The following is a 23,115-nucleotide window of genomic DNA, read 5'->3' as shown; positions in this document are numbered from 1 at the left end:
TATCATATCCCCCCTCAGTCGTCTCTTCTCCAAGCTGAACAGCCCTAACCTCTTTAGTCTTTCCTCATAGGGGACCTGTTCCATCCCTTTATCATTTTGGTCGCCCTTCTCTGTACCTTCTCCATCGCAACTATATCTTTTTTGAGATGCGGTGACCAGAACTGTACACATTATTCAAGGCACGGTCTCACCATGGAGCAATTCAGAGGCATTATGACATTTTCCATTTTATTCACCATTCCCTTTCTAATAATTCCCAACATTCTGTTTGCTTTTTTGACTGCCGCAGCACACTGTACCGACGATTTCAATGTGTTATCCACTATGACGCCTAGATCTCCTTCTTGGGTGGTAGCACCTAATATGGAACCTAACATTGTGTAACTATAGCATGGGTTATTTTTCCCTATATGCATCACCTTGCACTTATCCACATTAAATTTCATCTGCCATTTGGATGCCCAATTTTCCAGTCTCACAAGGTCTTCCTGCAATTTATCACAATCTGATTGTGATTTAACTACTGTTGCAATGGCCGGCCAAGGGCTCCGTGGCCTCTCCTGCTCACCTTCTCGCCGCAGCCCTTCCAGCTGCGCTCGGCCTCACGGAGTGCTGGAGGTGCCGCCACCTTCCCCCTGGGCCTGTCCAGCGGCCGATGCTCCGTCACTGAGGCCGCTGCACTTCCAGGATTTCCCTAGCGTGCGCGTCCCCCTTCTCAGGACTTAAAGGGACCGCGGCGCGATAGGGCTGTCAGCCCGCCCAGATGACGTCATTTGTCCAGCCTTATTTAAGGCAAGCTCTGACAGTCAGAGCTTGCCTTTGCAACAGGTTTTCTCCTTGTTGCCTCAAGTTCCCTTGAATGCTGTTCCAGCGTCCGTCTGTCTGTCCGACCTCCCAGGTAGTACCCTCGGACTGTCTCTCTGGTACTGAGCTCAGCCTGTTCCTTGACCTTCCTGTCTGCTGCCTGCATCCTGACCTTTGCCTGCCTTGTGACCTCGTCTGACCTCCGGAACCTGACCTCTGCCTCGTTGACTACTCCTCGGACTGATCCTCGTATTCTGACCTCGGCTACCATTGACCACATCTTCTGATTCTGGCTCTGTCCCTTGCCTTATCAGAGCCTACTCTGCTTGGGCCTTCCTTGCCTCTCCAGGCCAAAGCGTGAAGTCCAACCACGCTCCCTTGCTGATCGTGGGCACGCCTCTCTACTACCTCTCTGGGAGACCCTGCAAGGCCCACCTAAGTCCAAGCAGCCGGATCCCTATGGGTCCCACCCGGGGGGACCTCGGGCTTCAGTAGTGAAGCTCATCCTAGCCTCTGTCTCCTCCTGTGCTTCGCCACCTGGGGGCAGGTGCTTCCTGGTCCCTACCAGGGAGCCGTTCTCCACTGCTCCAGGACAAGGGTCCACCTCCAAGCGCAACAACTACTCTGAATAATTTTGTATCATCTGCAAATTTGATTACCTCGTTCGTTGTATTCCTTTCCAGATCATTTATAAATATATTGAAAAGTAAGGGTCCCAATACAGATTCCTGAGGCACTCCACTACCCACTCCCTTCCACTGAGAAAATTGACCATTTAATCCTACTCTCTGTTTCCTGTCTTTTAGCCAGTTTGTAATCCACAAAAGGACTAGGGGTGTGCATTCGTTTTGAACTTATATGTAAAACGCTACTTTTTTTTTTTTTTTTAACTTAAAAAAGTGATGAGGCGAAAATGATCGGATTTCCAATTATTCAACATAGCTATGTTGAATACGTTGGAAATTGCGATCGTTGATCCTAAATAAAAATTTAAACCCCTCACCCTCCTTAATCCCCCCCAAGACTTACCAAAACTCCCTGCTGGTCGAGCGGGGAGTCAGGAAGCCATTATTCTATTCCTTTGCAAGGAGCACGTGACGTCCGCGACACGTCGGAGTGACGCGGCCGTCACGTGGTCCACCGCGGTTCCACTCCCGGACCCCTCCTTGGACACAAACGGAACTTTTGGCCAGCTTGGGGAGGTCAGGAGGCCCCCCCAAGCTGGCCAAAAGTTCTTGGGGGGGGATTAAGGAGGGTAAGGGGTTTAAATTTTTATTTAGGGAATCGGTGCACGTATGGACATAGACTCAACTTATGGAATTCTCCATATGTCCATATTGACCGAAATTGACCCCCCCTTTCGACTTATGGACTTATGAACATAAACTTTTGGTCTGCACATCCCTAAAAAGGACATCGCCACCTATCCCATGACTTTTTACTTTTCCTAGAAGCCTTTCATGAGGAACTTTGTCAAACACCTTCTGAAAATCCAAATACACTACATCTACCGGTTCACCTTTATCTAATATTTATTAACTCCTTCAAAAAATTGAAACAGTATTTGTGAGACAAGACGTCCCTTGGGTAAAGCCATGCTGACTTTGTTCCATTAAACCATGTCTTTCTATATGTTCTGTGATTTTGATATTTAGAATACTTTCCACTATTTTTCCTGGCACTGAAGTCAGGCTAACTAGTCTGTAGTTTCCCAGATCGCCCCTGGAGCCCTTTTTAAATATTGGGTTACATTTGCTATCCTCCAGTCTTCAGGTACAATGGATGATTTTAATGATAGGTTACAAATTTTTACTAATAGCTCTGAAATTTCATTTTTTAGTTCCTTCAGAACCCTGGGGTGTATACCATCCAATCCAGGTGATTTAGATGGGAGTTAGACAATGGCTAGATGTACATATGCTGCACACTGATATGCAGTTCTAAATCCTAGTGTTATCTCACTCTTTACCTGAACAACCATTGGTGCCAGATTGTTCTGGGAATTTCTTATGCCATAAAGCACACCAATTATAGAGGTACTACTTTATCTGCACACCTGTAAGCACTTCCAAATGAGAGTGTAACAATAGCTATCTGCCAGTACTACATTTAAGTGTGCCCTTCTTACTTTGCCATGCACGTTGCACCTTCAGTGTCACACTTACTATATTACTACAGCTGTCACTCTTCAGAGTCCAGGAGTGTGTGCGCCACCGGCACACTTATGACACTGTGGCATCCACATGTGAGGGTGAGAATGAGGGGCAAGTTAATGGCTCTCAGGCCACACTGTGCTAGCTAGGCCACCAAGTGCCATACCAAACGTCACTCATTTTCTGTCAGTAACAGGCAGAATACATGGTGGCAGCCGCATATCTGTCATGTAATGTTTATAGTGACAACTTTATTTCAAGTATACTGTTATGGTCCATCGCTAAGACAAATCATGATCAGCCATACATGTTTGCATGGTACACGCTGACATACTCAGCCAAGAAGTGATAGAGGAATAGCAAGTAGAACAGCAGCTAACAGGCCTCAGGCACACCTCCCCTGGAAGGGGACTAGGAATGTGAGCCCTATCAGGCAAAGTGTGTCCGTATAAGGTTTTGACAAATCTGGCTGCCACTCAATGTGCTCTCCTGGCCTCCAGCAGGGAGACATGGGGGATCCTGTAGGAGATCTGGATGTATATCCATTGGGAGACTGTGCCGTACAGCCACATTATGGAAAACACAGCACAGCAAGACAATCTTTGCCACTTTGGGTGGGGCATACATTAAAGCTCCACCCGTCTTGTCCAAACAGTGAAAACAACTTTTCAGAAGGCCAAAGGTGTGTTCTATGATGCAGCGGGTAGCACTTAAGGCCTTGTATTATTTTGTCCCTGCTGATATGTTTGGCATGTGCATGGGAGTGAGAAGCCAGGGCCTGCAACTGTAGCCTGAGTCTCCTGCGGCATTGATACTGGCAGATGTGACTGGCTAACCACAACATCCAGTAAGTCTGTATAAGATAGCCATCAAACCTGATTAGCGTTGCCTGAGAGCGTTTAACAATTGTTGTTGGCCGCTAGATGTGCAGGCAAGCTGTAGGCAAAAGAAGCTGATCTGTTCATTACTACAACATCTGATATAACAATTGGAAGTATGGTCCCAAGAAACAACATGGAAGCCGATCCAATATAGCAAAAAAGCCAACAAACCAGAAATGGATCAATGTCAGAAGGAGTATAATCATTTTTAAAGATGACGCCGGCCATCCAGTGCTCCCTCCATGTGACAGGGGCCAGCCAATGGCACAGATACCCTGTCACATGATAAGGGCAAAGGGCCATCGGCGCCATTTTGATTAGTGACAGCCGACGGCCCGAGAGCGGGAGATCGCTCCCGGGACCCCCACTGGACCACCAGGTACCTGTGAAAAGGTTTTTGGGGGGTCGTGAGGGTGGGGGAAGCTAAGGGATTCGTTTTAAAGGGTCGGGGTGGGTTTAGGGGTTATTTTTGTGTGCCGCTTTTCCCGCCCTCCCCCAAAACGATAAGAGAACCCCACGAACAATATCATGGGGTTTTCCTATCGGTTTCGGGGAGCCCCAGATTTCTATGATTTTGAAAATATCGTACGATATTTTCAATCGTCAGAAATACGATTCACATCCCTAACAATCATACTCCTTCTGACATTGATCCACTTCTGGTTTGTTGACAATTGGAAGTATTGCATGACAGTCCCTCGCAACTCAGCAAAGGATACAGGTGTGTAGCTGCTTGCCAATCTTCAAGACATACGTAAGAGGAGTGGCATACCTCATGCTGTGCCAGTAATTTTCCATCGCTGCACTCTAGTCTTGCATTGAAACCCTGCATTCTAGTCTTGCATTGAAACCCATTAGTGAGCCCACACACAGGGAATACGGCAGGCCTGCAACATGCACTGCAGATAGCTCATGGTACAGATGTATGAGGCTGCAAAGAAAGTGTAAGTGACAATGTTCCTGACGGCTCAGTAACAGCCCACATGTGAAGATGCTGTGCCGGCAGTGTGCACAGTGCATGGTTCTGATGCACATGACACATTGCAACAGCTCCCAAGCGGAGGATAGGAACGGGGCCTTTTAGGTAATAAACATGTCTTATGTATATAGTGGATTCTGACTTTAGGTCCTGTGTCTTGTTTGCCTGCACTAATTTGGCAGGTCTATGAAACTTGGATGGAGAAAGGCATGCCCTTGGTGAATGACCTGCATACAGAACCACAGAAGCCAGGTGTTATGCCACCGATCATTTCCTCCCCCTCCCCCCACATACCCATAAGCATTGATGGAAATGAGAAAGAAAAGGATGTCTTATCTAAGAGCCAAGCGTCACCGTACAAGCCAGCCTCAAAATTGTCAGAGCCCGATTGCCTAAGTATAAAGGTATCATAAGAGGCTCCGGGGTCCTGGCCACCAAATCCAGGATGCACATTCAAGCGTCACAGACCATTTGCATGTTGATGGAGTGGAAGAGCTTTCTGTTGCGTTATGTCTCCTCCCTCTGACGGGGTGGAATGATGGCCACGTGAGTGCAGTCGATAGCTCCGACGACATTGAGAAAGTGTGCAAAGGCATAGAAACCTCTCTCCAAGTCCAGCAAGTCCTGCCTGTCATTAAGAAATTTTATGTATCGATTAATACAGCCAGTTACAGCTGCAATGACCTGGTCGAGACAGCATGAAAATGTGGTTTGGGACTCCCCCACCACCACCACCACCACCACACCTTCTGTGGTTTGGAAGGAGCCGCTTGTCGTGAAATGGAGGGCGGCCAACAGTTTGGTGAGGCCAGGGCTAGCATGGGACCTTGCCATGATCAGATCCAGGTCCCCTCGGATGTCTTCATATAATTCCAGGATTGCTTGAGAGCTGACCACAAAGTCCTCAGGCATTCCCAGCAAGGATGTTCATGGAGGAAAGATACGTTCTCTGTATCTCCCGACCCATGGCCAGGTGCATGCCCATTGTTGGGTGGGGCCTTGAGCGGATCCTCTGCCTGCTCTGCTAGTACTTCCCTGGGACATCTTGGAAGTGGCCTTAGGTCCTGTCAGGTTCTTCATCTTCCACGTGTCATCATGTGTGGTGAGGCTGGTGAGGCATGAAGAATGCATGAACAAGAACACTTGCCACTCAACAAAAGTTGTTAGGAAGCTTGACCTGCTAAAAACAGTCATATTTATTGGTGCAGGAATGCTTGGTAGGTGTGTATGTATTGATTGCAATGTTTATCATGCATAATATGCACTGCATTAATACCATGGTCCGCGATACCACCTGTGATCTGACTGTACCACCCAGAAAAAAGGTGTAGCTAAAAGGGATATGCAATTGTTTTTCCAGAATTAGGCAATTTCAACGAAATTGCTTAATTCGGAATGGTTTGGGAGAACCGAAAAATGATTTACTTTTTTTCCGAAATTTCGGGAAAAATTCATTTTTGAGTTAGTGCGAGCAAATGGGAATTAGTGCATACTAACTCTGCCAGGTTAGTGCGCACTATTGGGAGTTAGTGCGCACTAACCTGAAAATCGGGGCCCCCGAAAAAAAAAAACCCGAACCACGGGAAAAACAAAATTCCTGTCAGGGGGACCTGAAATGAAGCCCAACACAAAATTTTTACCCAAGGCAAATCTCTAGTAGCTATTACCCGTGGTACTGACCCGCGATAATGTGCGATACGTATCATGCAGCGCGCTCCCACCTCCTACTTTACATTTACTCCACCCCAACTCCTCCCACTTGAATATTACATTTCTATTTGCATAAGCATTTTGAAATAGGCCATTAGCGCACGTGTTACGGTGTTATCACGTGTGATAAGGCCATAATGTGTGCAATAACGGCCTACCGCGTTTTGATGAATGACCTTGCTGGTGATTTGTTGTCCTTTGATAGAACTTTCTGTTTCAATGTTATATTATCTACTACAATATCTTTTCTCTTTACCAGGATTTCCCAAACTTGTCTTGTTGACTCCACAAGCAGTAGGGTTTTCAGGATGTATTCCACAATGAGTATATCAGAGTTAAATTTGTATCTGATGCCCATTCATTGTAGATATCTAGCATATGGGGCCCCCAAGACAGGTCTGGGAAATCACTTCTAGTCTTTTCTACGGCTTGTCCCTGCAGTTTTGCTTCATTTTTATTGTGTCCCCTATTCAACGGGGGGGGGGGGGGGTCTGCATTTTCCCCAACACATATCCCTAAATGCTTCATAACCTTCTGGAATTGGGAATGTGATATTTTAAGTCTTATCAGCCCTAGAAAGTAGAAACTGCCTACTTTTAATGAACCATTTCTGCCTGGCAGTTTTCTATAAAGATCCATTGATACCAAGTTCTGCAGCACTCCAGATGGGATTATAGACTGAATGCTAATTTAAAGTGACTGGTGAATGCAAACTATTTGGTTGGTTTCATCTGAACTGAATGTGTGACATTCAATGCCAAAAAGAAAACTTTGAAGCCATCAAGAATGGGACAATTTACTTCACTGTGGAACTCTTTTAATAGTGACATTTGCATTTTTTACTTCAGAGGTGCTCACATTCACTAACATTTGCACCAAGTTCCTGCAGCAAGGATTCCAAAGAAGAGTGGCCATTCCCATGAAGCTCTGCAGCATGGGTGGAAGTGACTGAGTGGCTGATGTATAGAGCTTTGTGTTGCATTGGTGCTAAAGCTTTGGATAAACTGAACAAGGGCACAAAAGCACTAAATACATTCTAGTACTAAAAGCACTGGACTTGCCACTGCTTGTGCTACACATTCATCAGATGTATGTGTGATAAGGCAAGACAAGCATATAATGTATGCAAAAAAGGGAAGGGTGCATTTTAAGTGAAAATTGTGTCATTGTTGATATGTATTTCTAAAGAAAGAATGAAACAAACAAGTTGTAGATGATACCCTTTTATTGGTTTAACTTAGCACATTTCTGACTTGTTTACTGACCTTTATTTCTCCATTTCCAGATGGACTAACATAGCATCCACACTACTTTATTCATGTCTGTACTTACAAACTGTGACTGCCTAAGCTTTTCAACACTTCCTATTTTTCCTCCCCTCAAAACTCTCTTTTCTAACTTAAGTCTGTCCCCTCATGACTCTGTGCCCTCTTAGTGCTATTTGTAGTACTGACCTCTGACTGGCTGGTTTTGGAAGTGCACATCCTCATTATTTTAGCATGCTATGATACTTTTATCCAGTGCTAAAATATTGATCCGACCTGGCACAGTACAATGGTAAATAGCATCAGGACCAGACTGTGTACGAGTTTCTTGGGCCATAAAGCAAACTAAAAATAAATACATTTAATATGTTTGTCAGCAAATATTTGACAAGCAGCTTACATTAATCAGTAGACTGGGGGATAAAGGGCAACCAGAAAGATATAACTGGCTAATGCTGAATGACCTTGACTCTCAATAGTACAATCAGATGTGTGCTGCCAAAGGGACCCCTGACGTTAGATCTGCTCAGTGATTTGCTGTCATGGCATAGAGCAGATTCACTCAGTTAGAGGGTCCCACGATTCTGCTGCAGTACGTCCATGTTAGTGATAGATCTGCAACCCATACACAGATCTTCCGCATGAAGGTGGGGGGGTATTTTTTGTTTTTTTATTTTTTATTTATGAGACATACTGTTTTTAAAAAAAAAAAAAAAGGCTTAATAAAATATTTCTTTTTTTATCTCTTGTATAGCCTGTGCAATTCTGACTGCTGGAATGCTGAACTATGTCCTACTAAGCCCCTGGCATTACATGTCAACACGCGCTGTGAGGAGCGAGAGCAGCTCATTGCAGCTGTAGGATATGGGGCGGTCAGCATAAAGTGAAGGACATGGGAATGAATGGCTCACATAGGATATATGTGTGGTCTGTGTGGAAGTCAATCACAAAGAAAAATGCAGATACCAATAAGAGATGATCAATGTCTTTCTACAAAGTATTGCTCCCTCCCCCACACCTTTCCCCTGCGCCCCGCAGCCTCCCTCCCACCCCGCCCTTCACCCCTTAGCAAATTTTCCCTGAAAGTACCTTGCCATAATGTTTCCTTGTTCCCTCCACCCCCTCCTCCTTTCCCCCCCTCGCTCCCTCCCTCTTCCCCCTGCATATAATTGTACATAAGTGCACATGCCTCCTTTATACTGTAAATAAGTTCATATACTAAGTTTATGTGCACACACATGCCGCCTTAACATTGCCTATGCATATTTAATCTTAACATGGATAAGCAAATTCCATGTCGTTCAACAAAGTTGTATCCCTGCTCGTTGACTCTCTATCCTGTACTTTCATGTTATCCAGTTTCGTATATTATCTAACAATTTCCCAGTTAGCCCTCCATCCTCGTTCATTGTAATTTCCTTTCTCAGTTACTTGTGAACCGACATGATGTGTCCTACAAATGCCGGTATATAAAAAGTGTTAAATAAATAAATAAATAAATAAGATGGAAATAGACGAAGAATGGACATTTGAACCTGAAAGAAAGGAAGAAGGAGAACAGATGTTGGGTTACAGGTGGTCCAGGGAAAGGGAGCCAGACCAGAATGATGCCTTTAGAAATGATCAATACTTGGCAAAGGAAACTAGAAAAAATGTATATAAGCCTTGAAAGACAGAGACATAGACAAGGACAAGCCTAGGGTGTCCAGCAACTTGCTCAGCCTCTGCTTTTCCTTCCAGGTCACATATATTTGTAATTGGCTATCAGTTATTTCCGATAACAAAGCTTTTACTACATTTCTAAATTATCTCAGAGTCTTGTGTCTGGTATATTGGGGCAAAAACCATACGACCTGCAAACAGCCTCTTTAATGAAACGGATTGCCTAGTCTTTTACTGCTTACTATCAAAACAGGAAACCACCGAGCTACAGTTGCAGAAATTCACAGTTTTAATCCATGTTATACCGCACCTTTTCATTTAAGTTTTCTAGGCTGAATTAAATAGTATCTCTGGGTATACATTGCAGTCCTGCAAATCCATAGGTCTCAGTTCAGTTCCTGGCTTTTCAACTTTAGTGGGCGAATATGTCCAGATATTTGGGTTTTGCTGGACAGCAATCCAGGAGGTGTTCAGAACGAGAAAAGATTTGTCATGAATCAGGATGGGTAGAAGGAGAAACTACCAGAGATGCGCCATTAATTCCCTCCATTTTATTCATGGACCTGCCTACAAAACGTTTTGGGGTTTTTTTACCTGGCAGATATCTCTTGCTTCTTTGGGCTTTCAGCTCAATCAGAAATAGGGATTAAATCTGGCAAAATGAACCTTCATTAGCAACTGCCCAGGAATTATTTCCCCTATTTTATACTCCTTCCCAACTTATTTTAGTTCAGTCACCCTTCTGAAACCCTTCGATCACGGGCCCTAAATCCAGCCACTAGCTATTATCATCTTAAGATGAATGTCACCATCCAGTGGGACCTCAGCTCCAGTTCTGATTGGGTTGAAACCTGAAAGAGCAGAATTAAACTGACGGGCCCCACAAAAAAAAAAAAAAAAGAAAGAAAGAAATAGTCAAAGATATACACTTAGGACTTTATTCATACATAAGTAGATGACACAAGTTTTGCAAGTGCAAAAGATGAGCGCTCTGAAGGGCAAGCCAATGTAGTGATTGCACATGGTATCAAAAACATGTGACAGAAGATCCTGACCTATTTCATAATGACTCTAAGATTCTTAAATCCCGGTGGTAATACCGACAGGAAAATTACAGTTATGTAACTAATTCTGGGGCCACCAGGGAGAAGGGATCAGAGTCAGAGGAAGGGCAGCAGCCAGAATAGTATACCTAACCCCTTTGAGTGGGAAAATGGCTGTGACCTAGGCAGGGATATTGGGTGTCCTAGGCGAATCTTACAGCCTGGCGCCCCCTCCCCCGTCCCCCCACCTCCCCATACACAATTTAAAATTATGCATTTATAAAAACAGATTTTACATGAAAAATGACATTCTGAGGTAAAAATAATATACATGCTGTGTTACTTACATGCACTACTGGGATGCCAACCAGAAAAACTTTGCAACTTGGAACTCATATGGCATTAGGCCTAATGTAATATATTGGGTGTGGGCTTGGTCTTCCCAAATCAACACAGTTCTATCTGCCAACACTCAAACAGTAACAACTCCACCTATGAAAAAGAGCACCGCAAATATTACACCAGATTCTAAAACATCAATACACCTCCTATAAGGAAAACAGAACAGATCCCTAAAGAGAAACCATATGCTAACAGAATGCTTCACCTCAGTCACGCATGTAGACCACAGACAAACTCTCACCAAATACAGAATAAAGATACCATAAAGTAGGGATGTGAATCGGGTGCCGAATCGTTCCCGCTTTCGGGATCATCTGGCTGCGGGAAAATCTCGTTTTCCCACAGATCCCCATTTTTTTTTTACTGAAAAATCATTTTTTGGGTTAGCACGCGCTAATGGGAGTTAGCGCGTGCTAACAAAAATAGCAAAAAGTAACAAAAAAATAACAAAAATAAATGTTTTTTTGTTAGTGTTCTGAGCATGACTTGCAGAATTTCCCTGGATATCTATAAAGGCAGACAAGCTGGCACCAGAAAGGTGAAGCCTATTCATTGGGTCACAAAGAAGAAACTAAGGGCGGGAGCTTCAGGCACTATTCTCAGGAGTTTTTATCAACACAGCCACAGATGTGTTAATTATCTTGACCAGTAAGATTTTAACAGAACAAAGGACTATCTCGAGAGTGAGGGCAAATGGGTCACGCCTGGGAAAACTAATCAGGGGTAGCTAGGGATGATCTTATCATGCTGTTGACACGACAACCTGTGTAAATGATTCTTTGGGCAGTCATGCAAGTCTAGAAGCTTCCACAATATTGTATGTTATCTATAAAAGAAGGATCACTTCCTGTATACAATGAGATGCTGTTGGACAGGTTGTCAGAGGCATGACATCAGTATCTCCCAGGAATACTTATATTGTTCAAAAAAAGATTATGTTTTATACTGAAAATCTAAGTATTCTTGCCTCCCTGGCCATAAGCGTCCTGAAAAATGGCATGGCGCTTAACGTGACCTGCCTCCTGGGGTCACCCTCTCTCCTTCTCTTCTCCCTCTGCTGTATACCATCCTGCAGCCAAGACCTCACCTCCCGATGGTGAGGCTCAGTGGAGCTCCTCCCCTGGGCAGTACCATTTCTCACCTTGGCCAAAGGGCCTACATACCCACAAATCCTAACACACATGCTGTCTCTAACACATGCATGTACATTTTTCTCTCTCCCACAGATGCTATCTCACACACACATGCTCTCTCTCTCTCTCTTGCCCTCATGTTCTCTCATGCACACATACATGCTCTCTCTCCCCATATACTCTCTCACACACATGCTCACACCCATACACTCTTTTTTTTCTCCCTCCTAGGTACAGGCAGCAGCAACAGCTTTCTTCATGGACTTCCGCAGCATCAAGAGGCCTCCATGCTCTTCCTTGTTGAGCATACACAGCTCCTGTCCTTGACCATGCAGGCTGTCTGCTGCTGCTCCTCTTTTCTGCCACATGGCCTGGCCGATGCTGCCTCTCTTCAGCTGTGTGGCTTGGCTGAAGATGCCTTTCTTCAGCTATGCAGCCAGGCCAATGCTGCAATGTATGACCCTCTCAGTCTTTTCTTCCGGGTCTGCTCCTTCCAGGTGCAAGGACTGGGCATCTTTCCTCCCACCTATGCGGGGTCACAATACATTTCATCTTCTGGACCAAGGGCTGGAAGAAGGAGGTTGAATTGCATAGGTCCTGCAGCTGCCACCAGAGTAGGGACAACGTTTTTTCACAATTTTGAGCAGGTCCGGTGGAAGCAGTAGGTGGCCACTGGGCTGCCCCCAAACCTGTGATGCTCCAGGTGGTCACCTAAGTGCCTAGTGCTTCCACCGGTCCTGCACATAGGAAATTTCAGACGGGGCCAAAGGGAAGATGAGACCTTTAAGTCTGCACAGGAGTGTGTCTAGAGGGTGGATGGGAAGCTAGTCACTGGGGAAGAAGGTAAGGATCCTACTCCCACTTATTTTGTAATGAAAGGAGACCCACTTTACTGGGTATAAAAGGGAATCTGGAGGAAGATGTGATAGAACAACTCCTAGTTCCCAAACTCTATTGCCAGCAGAGACTGAGGGCAAGAGAGAGAGCATGTGTGTGTGAAATAGCATTTGTGGGAGAGAGAAAAAATGTACGTGAATGTGTGAGTGAGAGCATGTGTATGTGTATGAGAGCATATTGGGAGCAATTAGCACCAGCTACCTTTTACGGGGCCACCTGAGTGAGGAAATAAACAAAGATAATATATTAGCACAGTTCTTTTGGCCTGGCATACGTTGATAGGTACAGTTATTTTTCCAGTCCTGCCCAACATGCCAATGAACTACACCTGCTGGAGTGCGACCGACACCCCTTATACCAATGTTGATTTTAAAGACCCTATTTGAAAGGGTGGCCATGGACCTAATGGGGCCTTCAGAGAGATCTGCCTAGGTAAATAAGTACATCTTAGTTATTCTTTACTATGCCACTTGATATCTGGAAGCAATACCTTTACAGAACATAAAGACCCAGATGGTGGCATCCACCTTAATGGAGCTTTTTTTCTGACTTGGGCTGCCCAAGGAAATCTTAACTGATCAAGGAACCCCATTCATTATCTTGCTCAAGGTAAAGACTATGCATACCTCGGTATATCATCCACAGACAGATGGCCTTGTTGATTGTTTCAATAAAATTCTCAAACAAGTGTTAAAAATGTTTATGGTGGAAGACAGCAAGAATTGGGACTGTTTACTACCCTAAGCAGTCTGCGTTGTACCCCAGAGTTAGATGGGGTTTTCAACTTTTGAGCTAGTATATGAGAGAAGACAGAGGGATATAGCTCATGAGACTTGGAAAAAGGAGCCAAACCTGGGGCAGAATCCAGTTGACTACATGCAAGAATGACTGAAGAAGGCTGGAGAGGCTGCCAGCCTATGCCTAGGAAAAGCTCACATGACCCAAGCCCAAAGATATAATCATCCCATGGTTCAAAGAATATTCCAACCAGAGGACCGAGTCCTTGCCTTCTCCCATCTTCAGATAGCAAGTTGTTAGCCCACTGGCAAGGCCCTTGTGAAGTTTTAGAGAAAACTGAAGAAAACTCAGATCTATCAAGTACATTTCCTGAAGAAATAGGAGGCCCTAGTGTGTGGAATAGTGCAAGAAGAAGAGTTTGGTCCAGAGGTTGGACCTGAAGTGGACTGAACCCAGATTCCTTTCGGAGAGCAACTCTCCATCACATAGACAGCTGACTTAAAACAACTAGTGGAGCAAAACAATGAGATCTTCTTGAATCTACCAGGTCAAACCCAGTTTGTGCAGCATGACATTATGCCTCCTGGAGTTCTCATGTGGCAACAAACGTATTGGATTTGTGAGGCTAGGCACTGCATCATTGAGATCAAAATGAAGGAGATATTCTAATAAACTATCAGTGACTGGTCATCTGTTGGTGCTGAAGCCAGATGGGAGCATCAGGTTCTGCATTAACTTTAAAAATGTCAACGAGATCTTGAAATTCAACACATACCTAATGCCTCAAGTGGGCGAGCTGATTGAGTGCCTGGAGTCATCCCAGTTCATTTCTACCCTGGACCTTACAAAAGGGTACTGGCAGGTGCCTCTCATGCCAGTAGTGAAGGAGAAGACTGTGTTCTCTATGTCAGGTGTACTCTTTCAATTCACTATCTTCCCTTTTGGTGTCCATGCTGCCCCTGCAATGTTTCAGCACTTGGTTGACTGCCTGTTGTGCCCACACCAAGGTTACACAGCCACCTACTTGGATGACATCGTGGTGTATAGTCCACATTGGAAGACACATCTAAGCTAACTGTAACATTTCAGCTGGTCACAAAAAAGCCCTGCAACTGGCCTTCGGAGTGAGGAAACTCACTCCAAGATGAGATTTGGGCAATGTTCTCTCCACCTAGCTTGATGGACACTCTACCTGGGCAACAACAAGCTAGGTGGAGAGAACATTGTCCAAATCTCATCTTGGAGTGAGTTTCCTCACTCCGAAGGCCATCAAATCTTCACAAGAGACCACTGTTCTGTTCGTACATCTCATGTTGAATGTGAAAGTGGCCCCCAACCCCCTACACTCATACCTAATCCCCACCTCGAGTTACCAAGCGGGCCTCCCATAGGGATACAAATACCTGTCTAGGGAAAAGGCACTATAGCAAGTCTCAATCTCTCTCTCTCTCTCTCTCTCTCTCTCTCTCTCTCTCTCTCTCTCTCTCTCTCTCTCTCTCTCTCTCTCTCTCTCTCTCTCTCTCTCTCTCTCTCTCTCGTTCAGACACATTGCAATATATACTGGGTTAATAGTTCCTGTTAGCCAGAGACATTTTAGGGGTGACCCAGGTTAGCCTTCATGACTACCATTATGGTCTCATTGGATAACCCACACCATACTTGGTCAATCCCCTGCTTATCCTCTTTCAATCTCTCACTTACAAGGAGGCAGAACTGAATTGGCCTCTCAAAACAACAGCAAATTGACAAACATTGTTGTAAGTGTATTTTATGTTATTCCCCTAAACCCAACGGATGAAATCTCTGAAATTTTCCGTCTTTTAAAATGACCTGAATGTAGCAGGTTTCAAACACAAAGAATTACTATCTTTCAGAGAGTGGAAAAGGAAAATCTTGTTAGGCTGCTAAGAAATTAAATGTGTTTAAACAAAGCCTTCAGGAGGCCAACAAATACTTCTACATGCAAGATTTTGGGGCATTTATGGTCCTATATCTTGCCTGAGCAAGTAAATCCAGAAAGTTTGTATTCTGAAATACCCATTATCTTTACTAAAAATAACATTTCCACCTAACTACCAGGCAGGATTTTATCTCCATGGTCTCTCTAGGGATGATAACTTTCAAACAGGTACACAGGCGCACATATACACGTGGGCTTCGGCTTGAGCCCAGGGACGCGGCAATTTTATAACATACATGCACAAGCAAATGTAAGTTATAAAATAGACCAGGTCTGCATATGTGTGTGCTCAGTTTTGCAAGTGGGCACAAACAGTCGTGCACATCTGGGTATGAGCCATGCAAGTGGAGGAATTTTATAACAGGCGCATGCCCACGCCATGACCAGTTTCACCAGTTCACCCCCCCAGCTCGCCCAGTGTAAAGCTAGGTCCTCCAAACCCCCCTGGTTCTTTAGCCTGCACTCTCCTCAGTTACCCCAGACCCCTTAAACCCCTCAGGGGCACTTTTCTTTTCTTTTTTTTTTAAACTTGCACCTCCTCCACAGCAGAAATAAAGTTACACGGCACTGGACCTGAGCATGCACTCAGGTGCATAAGCTATTTGTGTGCACATCTCCTGGCCCTGCCCACACCACTCCCAGACCACACCTCTTTTTCATTCCAAGTGAGATATTCACGTAACGGGAGGTGGGCACAGGTAGGTGGCTTTTAAAATCAGGTGGACATGCGCGTGTCCTACATGCATGCATATCTCCCAGTTTTGGCGCACGCATTTATCACTCAATTTTCATTTAATCATTGTTACATTTATTAGTATAAGAATTATATAACATTAGTGTAATAATTATATAAAATTAGTATATAGTTATATATAATTAGTATATAATTATATAAAATTAATCATCATTATAAAAAAAAAAAAAGAAGTATAGAGAAGTATAGAGGTTGTGACAAGTTGTTGTTGGGTTTTTGGTTTTTTTTCAGGAACCATCAAACCATACAGGAGTGATCTTCCACTGTCATCAGAAGCAAATAATATTCCATCCAATTAAAACTCTTTTACATTTCCTAACAATCAGATTCATTTTGGCAGTTAAGCATGCACCTGATCATGAAACCACAAAAGGTCAGTTCTGAATTCCAAGAATTGCCTCTGCAATAATGTGCCCCTCTGTTCTACCAGAGCACAATAGAAAAAAAGCATTTCACATCATTTCTGGATGCACCTGCCTAGGTACGTGTATCCACAAGTAATGAGAAAGCTGAGAGAGCGTTCTCCCATGTGACGTAATAACCACTGCAAAAGCCTTGAGCAACTAGCTAGCTCCCTGCTGCTGCAAAATTTATAAATAGCTTGTGTGAACTGAATAACCCTCATCCCGAGGTAAACAAACAACAATTTTGTTACTATCACATCCCAGAAATATCACAGAAGCAATGTTATAAAGTAACAAGTTTCAAGCAGACAGATACTTGTAGCTAATTATAATATTTTGAAGAACTAAGTAACAAAGCTGATTATTTTCTGCTGTGAAGGCAACAAAGACTGTAACTTTGATACCGGTGTGCAGGTGAACATGTATGCATGTATGCTGGCTTGCACCAAAGGGCGGCCATTTTTTATTTATTTATTTTATTTATTTAAAAATTTTGTATACCGTCATTCGCAAGAAACATCACAACGGTTCACATCATAAAGTCATAAAATCATAAAAGCAACAATAAATTATGGTAGTTAAAATATAATGACATATTCAATATAAAATAAAATTATTACTAAAAGGACGGGTAAAAGAAAAACATAAGAATAATCGCTTATTCGTTCTAACTACTTCTTTCCTCTAAATGGTCTGCGTAGGCCTGTTCGAAGAGCCATGTCTTCAATGCTTTCTTAAAAGCTTTAAACTCTGTTTCCAGACAGCTCAGCGGGCTTTGTGTTCCAAATACAGGGACCAGCAATCGAGATGGATCTATCTCGTAGTAGTATGAGGTGGGCCATATTATAACATACCCACAAATATGTGCACATGGTATAAAACAAGGTGTGCGCGCATACATGTGTGCACAATTTTACATGAATGTTTGCATGTGTGCGCAAATGACACCTCGACTGCGAAAATGGGTGGGGGGGATTTTAGTAGGCGTGCGCTGCCACAATTACCAGTTTCCCTAGTTCGTTCCCAGTTTGCCCAGGTAAGGGATAGAACTTCCTAAACCCCTACTTAAATAGCCCCCCATTTACCCTGTTAGCACCAACCCTTAAAACCCCACTGACTAGCCTAGAATAGGGATGTGCAGCAGGGACGGATTTGTCCCATTCAGGATTTGGATTCGTAGGGGCCCAAATCTGTTGCATCCGTTCTCGGGGGCCCCCGATCCGTTCATATGTCAAAAATACATTCATTCCCCCCAAAAAAAACCCATCCCAACACTTTAAAGTTATTTATCTACAACCCCCCACCCTCCTGACCCCCCCAAGAATTGCCAAAAGTACCTGGTGGTCCAGCGTGGTTCCTGGAGCGATCTCCTGCACTCGGGCTGTCGGCTACCGGTATTCAAAATGGCGACTTTAGCCCCTGTGACATAGTAAGGGCAAAGGCTATCGGTGCCATTTTGAATACTGGCAGCTGACGACCCGAGTGCAGGAGATTGCTCCAGGACCCCCACTGGACCACCAGGGACTTTTGGCAAGTCTTGGGGGGGAGGGGGGGGACTACTGTAGTTAGTGCTAGGGATGTGCATTCGTTTGCAACAAAATAGGAAATAAAGACGATATTTCTTATTTTGTTGCATTTTGGGGGGGCTGACTAAATGATAGGAAAACCCATGAAATTTCATGTGGTTTTCTTATCATTTTTTTCTGGGGGAGGAGAAAGGGCACTTAAAAAAAAACCCCACCCCCAACCCTTCAAATTTAATTAATTGCAAACCCCCACTCTCCTGACCCCCCAAGACTTGCCAAAAGTCCCTGGTGGTCCAGTGGGGTCCCGGGTGCGATCTCCCCCTCTCGAGCCATCGGCTGCCACAGACTTACTTTGCAACCGCTGCTGCTGCCATTGGTGAAGGAAGGCCTGCGCAATCGGCGCCGGCGTCCCATCGGAGTAAGGCCTTCCTTTTTTCCATCTCCTACCCGGACGGGGCTGCCGCCGCCGACTGCTTAAAAGAATCAGGCAAAGCTTCAGATCAGCTCCATTCACGAGGCTGAAGCCCGCCCCGCCCCCCAACGAGTACCGGCCAATCGGACGGCTGTAAGGCAGCCAATGAAACAAGAGATAGCGGCGCTTTAAATTTCTATCCCTGCCGGCGATTTCTTCTCTCTCAGACTTACTTTGCAACCGCTGCTTCTGCCATTGGTGAAGGAAGGCCTGCGCAATCGGCGCCAGCGTCCCATCGGGGTAAGGCCTTCCTTTTTTCCATCTCCTACCCGGATGGGGCCGCCGCCGCCGCCGACTGCTTAAAAGAATCAGGCAAAGCTTCAGATCAGCTCCATTCACGAGGCTGAAGCCCGCCCCGCCCCCCAATGAGTACCGGCCAATCGGACGGCTGTAAGGCAACCAATAAAACAAGAGATAGCGGCGCTTTAAATTTCTATCACTGCCGGCGCCGCGCGCCGAGCGTCACGCGCCTAAGGAGCACGTCAAAGGGGCAGGCCCCTTTGTGCGCCCCTTAGTGCAGCCCCGGAGTGCTGCCCTTGTAATTTCTCTCTCGGCTTCTACCTCCTGGTAATTATGTACCTTTGACTAAGTGTTAATCAGTGGACCCTTGACCCGGCACGGAAGAACACCCACCTGAGGAACCGGGATGTCCTTCGTCACCGGAGGGTGGATATCCGGAGCAAGACCCCTCAGTACCTAGCAAGAGAAAGCAGACAGGTACAGGCCAGGGAGCCCAAGCTGGGTTCCACGGGAGGCAGGGGTCAGTGAAGATCGAATCCAATCCGGGTCCGGACAGATAGCAGGTAGAGCAAGGTAAAGTCCAATCCGGGTCGAGGCAGGCAGCAGGCAAACAGAGTCAAGTCCAATCCGGGTCGAGGCAGGCAGCGGGCAAACAGAGCAGAGTCCAATCCGGGTCGAGGCAGGCAGCAGGAAAACAGAGTCAAGTCCAATCCGGGTCGAGGCAGGCAGCAGGCAAAGCTGAATCAGGCACGGTCCGGGTCTCGGCAGGCAGGCAGCAAGGCAAGGCAGCGTCAGGCACGGTCCGGGTCTCGGCAGGCAGGTAGCAAGGCAAGGCAGCGTCAGGCACGGTCCGGGTCTCGGCAGGCAGGTAGCAAGGCAAGGCAGCGTCAGGCACGGTCCGGGTCTCGGCAGGCAGGTAGCAAGGCAAGGCAGTGTCAGGCACGGTCCGGGTCTCGGTAGGCAGGTAGCAAGGCAAGGCAGAGTCAGGCACAGCAAAGTCACACCAGGGCACAGCAAAGCACGGGACCTATTGTGAAGGCGTCTGATGCCTGCACTGCACCGCTTAAATCTCCCTCCCTGCTGACGTCATTTTCCGGGGCCGGCCTCGTCCTCGCGATCCTGCCCCTTTAAGGGGCGGAGCTGGCCGCGTCGCACCCGATGCCGTCCCGCGACGGCAAGACGTCTGCACGCTGCGAGCCGTGCTGTGGGGGCCCTGAAGGATGGCGTGCCGACCCGCCGGCGGAAAAGAGGTAGGGAGGCCCGATCGCATGCGATCGCGATCGGGCCTCACAACAGAACCCCCCCTCTTACGCCCCCTCCTGGACGGGCCTGGTTTCTCCGGATGCTGCAGATGGAACTGGCGAAGGAGAGACTTATCCAAGATGTTGACCATTGGTTCCCATGAGTTTTCCTCCGGACCGAACCCATCCCAAGCGATCAAATACTCCCACCTCCGATGAAGGCGACTCGGTAAATGGAGTCATCCGCAGAGGCCACAGGGGAAGATGGACACGGAGGAGCGTGAAAGGAGGACGAGATCAGAGGCTTGAGGAGCGACACGTGGAAGGAATTGTGGATCCGGAGAGTGGAAGGGAGACGAAGCCGATAGGTAACAGGACCCAGACGTCTGCAGACGAAGAAGGGCCCTATGTAACGAGGGGCAAGTCGCATGGAGGGAACCCGGAGACGTAAATGACGGGTAGAGAGCCAGACCCAATCCCCCGGGTTGAACTGAGGAGCAGGCCTGCGATGACGGTCCGCAGTACGTTTAGCGGTGGCAGCTGCGCGGTGAAGGCGAGCATTGGTAGTCATCCAAAGTTCATGGAGCTGCTGGGCAGACAACTGAGCAGCCGGGGAAGCCACTGACAGGGGAAGAGGCAGAGGAGGGCGAGGCTGTTTACCAAAAACAATCTGGAATGGGGACTGACCGGTGGCAGAGTGGATGTGGGAATTATGAGCAAACTCCGCCCACGGAAGGAGGAGAGCCCAATCATCATGACGGTGATTCACAAAGAGGCGGAGAAACAACTTCAGACCCCGGTTGACCCGCTCCGCCTGTCCATTACCTTGCGGGTGAAAAGCAGTCGTGAAATCCAATTGGACCCCAAACTTTTTGCACAGCCCACTCCAATACTTGGCCGTGAATTGAGGACCCCTGTCCGAGGTAATATGGAGTGGGAGGCCATGTAGACGAAAAATGTGAGAGGAAAAAAGATCTGCCAGTTCAGGGGCAGAAGGCAACTTGGCCAGGGGCACAAAATGGGCCATCTTGGAGAACCGATCGACCACCACCCAGACCACTCGGAACCCAGCAGAGAGAGGAAGGTCCACAATAAAGTCCGTAGAAATATGGGTCCACGGCTCCCGGGGGGGAGGAAGGGGTTGGAGGAGGCCCCAAGGTCGGCCAGGCAATGGCTTCTGCTGGGCGCATTTCGGGCAGGAAGCGACATAGGCTAGCACATCTCTCCTCATCTGCGGCCACCAGTAATAACGCTCAAGAAGGGCCCAAGTACCCGCTCGTCCTGGATGTCCCGCGGACAGTGAATCATGCGCCCATGAAAGCACTTTAGGACGCAGTCTGAGGGGTACAACCGTCTTGCCAGAGGGTATCGTCTCGGTGACTGTGAGCATCAACTTAGCAGGATCAATAATGTGAGTCAACGTGTCAGGTACATCTTCAACCTCAAAAGCCCGAGAGAGGGCGTCAGCCCGTCTATTTTTTGCTGCAGGCCGATACCGAAGAATAAAATCGAATCGAGAAAAAAACAGAGACCAGCGGGCCTGTCGGGGATTAAGGCGTTGCGCTCGGTTGATATATTCTAAATTTTTATGGTCCGTGTAGACCGTGATGGTGTGTTGCGCCCCTTCTAACCACTGCCTCCACTCCTCAAATGCTAGTTTAATGGCCAAAAGTTCCTTATCCCCAATCCCATAATTTTTTTCTGCAGGTGAGAATTTCCGGGAAAAGTAAGAACAAGGAAACAGTACTCCCCGGGCAGAATGTTGGCTGAGAACCGCACCAACTGCGATTTCCGAAGCGTCTACTTCTACCACAAACAGGCGGTTAGGGTCTGGATGATGAAGACAGGGTTCTTGTAGGAAGGCTTCTTTAATCTCCTGGAATGCTCGTATGGCCTCTTGGGACCATACTTTGGTGTCAGCCCCTTTCCTGGTAAGGGCGGTGATAGGTGCTATAATGTGGGAATAATGTGGAATGAAATTCCGATAAAAATTGGAGAAACCAAGAAATCGTTGTATGGCTCGTAATCCTTTGGGTTGTGGCCAATCTTGAATACAGGCCACTTTTCCCGGATCCATCTGGAACCCGGTAGTGGATACGATGAATCCCAAAAAAGGTATTGACTGTCTTTCGAACAGACATTTTTCCAATTTCACAAACAGTCCATTTTCTCTTAGTCGTTAGAGGACTTGCCGAACATCCTTACGGTGGATCTCAAGATCTTTGGAGTAAATGAGGATATCATCCAGATAAACAATCACTTGCTTATACAGCATGTCCCGAAACACCTCGTTCATCAGGTTTTGAAAAACCGCAGGTGCATTGCACAGGCCAAAAGGCATTACCAGGTATTCGTAGTGACCGCTACGAGTATTAAAAGCGGTTTTCCACTCATCTCCGGGTTTGATTCGTACCAGATTATAGGCACCTCGTAAATCCAGTTTCGAAAAGATCTTGGCGCCATGTAATTGGTCAAGCAGTTCAGGTATTAACGGCAAGGGGTAACGGTCCTTGCGAGTAATCGCGTTAAGTCCCCGGTAGTCAATGCAGGGTCTCAACCCTCCGTCTTTCTTTGGAACAAAGAAGAAACCGGCCCCGGCTGGGGATGTGGAAGGTCTAATAAATCCTCGTGCGAGGTTCTCCTTGATGTAATCGGCCATAGCCTGAGATTCAGGTCCAGACAGTGGATAAATCCTGCCTCTAGGTGGGATAGCGTTAGGAAGTGGGTTGATTGCACAATCGAATCTTCGATGGCAGGGCAAGATCTCTGCTTTCTCTTTAGAGAAGACGTCTGCAAAGTCGACGTATTGCTGTGGTAACTCCATCCTGGCAGTGGCTAAAGATAACGCGGG

Source organism: Rhinatrema bivittatum, chromosome 2 (assembly GCF_901001135.1).
Source record: "Rhinatrema bivittatum chromosome 2, aRhiBiv1.1, whole genome shotgun sequence".
Taxonomy (NCBI): domain Eukaryota; kingdom Metazoa; phylum Chordata; class Amphibia; order Gymnophiona; family Rhinatrematidae; genus Rhinatrema; species Rhinatrema bivittatum.
Note: the sequence above shows the minus strand (reverse complement) of the source record.